At 32.6% G+C, this 3,167-nt stretch overlaps 1 long non-coding RNA gene across 1 annotated transcript; it reads left to right on the top strand.

Moving 5' to 3' along the window:
- Nucleotides 1–311: 311 nt before the first annotated feature.
- LOC133208975 (uncharacterized) lies at nt 312–2,530 on the top strand. The gene is made up of 2 exons (XR_009724536.1): nt 312–432; nt 2,062–2,530. It is a non-coding gene; the product is annotated as an uncharacterized LOC133208975 (long non-coding RNA).
- Nucleotides 2,531–3,167: the final 637 nt, after the last annotated feature.

The raw sequence follows: 3,167 nt of genomic DNA, 5'->3' as shown, positions 1-3,167 counted from the left end.
CACGTTCCTGTGTAACCTTATCTAGGTGTTCCTGCTCCGGCAGGGGGATTGGACTAGATGATCTTTTGAGGTCCCTTCCAATCTCTAACATACTGTGATACTTTTTTGACAAAAGTCTTATGACTTCAGATTAGCATCTCTTTAGACTTGAAGTTCTCACAGCCTTCATTCTGATGACCCTGCTTCTCTTACAATGCTTTATTTAACAAAGTAATCAAGAATGCAAAATGCAAGGAATGTTTTCTACAGCTGCTGCACAAACAGGTGTTGGCAGCTGCAGTTCATTTGGTGATGGTGCGTAACAGAAGAATAAAAATTAAAGTCACTAGTTGTTTCTTTTGCTTTGCAAGAAAGGTTAATCAATATTTCTGCTTTAGTATTTCTCATTTGGTGCCTTTCAGGGCCTGGGTCTCCTACTGAGTACTACTTCTGGTAAGTGATAGTGGGCTCTACTTAAGGACAACATATTGGATTCTATAGCTGATGAATACTTGGTTAATATCTTTTAGTTGTTCTCTATGAGGGCATATTTTCTGTGATATTGGGTTTAACACTACTGAATCAATACAATTGCATGATGGCTGTTAGTTGGTTTGGGGTTTTGGTTCGTCGCTTTTTCGGTTTTGGATGTGTGGTTTGTTGTTTTTTTCTCTTTACAGTGATTGATCTCAAAGAACTGCTGAAAGGTTCCCAAAAGAAATGGAGCTATTTGGATTATAAAGAAATTTTAAAAGAATAAGGATTGATAAGAGCATCATAATCAGTTTTAGCACGTCCTTCAAACCCACTAAATTATCTGTCTCCTTAAACTAGCCCTTTCTCAGGTTTAACAAAGGAGAAATATGCCTGATTCTCTGTATCTCACTTGTTTTATTATCCACTGCTGACAGGAATCATAAAATCACTGAGGTGATAGCAGTAGCAGAGTAATGCTTGCACATCACTCAAAAGTACTGCTCAAACCATTTTAATACAATTAATTACTTATCATTTTATTATAATATTAATTATAGGTTTTCTATTAAAATATGTCAAACTTGGAAAAATAGTAAAGGAAGCTCTTCTACAGTTCTTCGAGATGAAATTATGGCCTCATGGAAGGAAACAGGAACGTTGTCATTCTTGTCCATTAAGACTCTATATATTTTTAATTTTCATGTGACCATTCTATATTCAAAATAAAGTAGATATTTGCTGTATGAACAAAGCCTGTAAGAATGTAAATTATTTATATTAGTGATGTACAAGTAAAGCTTGCAGGTTAGTAAAAGAACCTAACAAAGGAAAGACAACCTTAAATTACTAGGAAATCCTTTAAAGGTCTTAAACTTTTCTGTTCTAAAAATTTTTAATAAATGCCTTTAAATATCAGGTTCTTTAGAATAAGTGTGATAGCTATTGCCTTCTCTTAGATGAGTTACATCGATTTCTTAGACTTTTTTTGTATTTCTTATTTCAAATTTAGTTGTAAGTGTCAAGAATATTTCTTGACTGCTGCTACCCCCTGCTTTCTAATAGAAAACAGTTAATTGGCTGTCATTCATTAAATTAATTCCAGATATTTTAGAAGTCTTCTAATCCGCTAATTATCAACCTTACACTTAAATCATTGCATAACAGTTAAATCATTGCATACACTTGAAGATTTAGAAAAAGGGTTAATTCAAAATTTGAAATAATGTGTGACCAGATTCAACTCATGATAGGTCTTTATCCTGGACACTTAAAAATCTTAATCCCTCTACACTCCTGTTTTTTTTTTTTTCCTGTTACCTGTTCATTTCTTTCTTGGTAGATTAAATTTTAGAACTGAAAATTTCTCTCTGAGATATATTTGCATATTAATATAAATTGAGAAACACTAGTCTGTTAGATGTCAGTTTTGGTCCATTAGGCATGTTATGCCTCATCTGTTGTAGGTAGATGCTTCATACATTATTGAAAAGTTAATATTTTATTGTTGGGGAAAAAAAAAAAGTGTTTTGGTTTTTTTTTTCTCCTGACCAGTATACTTTTTAAACACTTTTCTTTTTTTTTTTTTTTTTTTTTTAATTTGACTAGCCAGCTTCCATGAGTTGGATTTGAAAGTTTGATACAGGAAATCTGACAGAAGATATATTAGGAAAAGTGCTGAAGGCCTCTTAAGGAGACCATATGTTTGAATGCATTTTAAGATCTAAAATTTTAACAAAAAAATATTTTCATAATTTGTTAACATTTTGAGCCATGAAAGTGAAGAACTGAAATAACTGTGACTTATGATGAATGCTTCAAATCTTCCTTCATTTTTCCACAAGCCATCCTCCTTCCAGAATACAAAGAAGGATTTTGACAACTATAATGACTGAAACACAGCCTTATTTTCATCATAGTGGCCACTGATTCTTTTGTGACTTTGATTTAATTTGATACCCATTTCTTATTTCTTTTGAAATATAGTGCAAAGTCATATAGATGTGGCATATTTAATAAAAATCTCCTGACATATGTATATCATTAAACTAAAATGTGGCACTTTGGCATTTGTAAATCATCCTCATTCTAATGCAAATACAGATCACTCATTCGTGGAAGGTCTGTTGGATAACCCTACCCATTACTCTTTATATTTATCAGCCCATAACTCGAAATGTTTATGGTGTCAGGTCTTTCAGTCTGAGTTGTGAGTTCTGCAGTTCCAACAGTTGTGAAGCAGTTAACAACTTGCTGAATTAGTTACGCATGGTTTATATATTTAGGCCAAATGGCTTTATTTAAGCATAGGCTGATTTTTTTTTTTCCATTTTTTAACTGACCTACATATGTCTTCTAAAATTACTTAGATATTGATTGTCTTCAACCTACTGAAGCTATAGCCTCAATTATGTTTAATTTAAAAGTAACGGAGATTAAGACCTCTAAAAGTCTAAGAGATTTAAAAGTAAATGAGATTAAGACTTCCTGATTTACCACCTAAATTAGAATTAGTATCAGTTCCAGGCTCTACGACCCTGAGAATCATATATCTAGATTTTGCTCCCATCTGATTAACTATATTTTGTCAAAAAAAAGGTCTAGCCTTCAGGCAGTTAAGCGTGTGTAACTGGCTATGTAATGGAAGAGGGTAAACAAGAATCAGACTTCTCAGAAAGAAAAAGAGCAATTTCCATTAGATATAAATCAAAAAG

The sequence above is a fragment of the Neopsephotus bourkii genome, unplaced genomic scaffold, assembly GCF_033783945.1.
Source record: "Neopsephotus bourkii isolate Nb327-2 ecotype Australia unplaced genomic scaffold, CSIRO-AGI_Nbou_v1 NB_314, whole genome shotgun sequence".
Lineage (NCBI taxonomy): Eukaryota > Metazoa > Chordata > Aves > Psittaciformes > Psittacidae > Neopsephotus > Neopsephotus bourkii.
The sequence above is the reverse complement of the archived record's forward strand: the minus strand, read 5'-3'. Positions and strand labels throughout refer to the sequence as shown.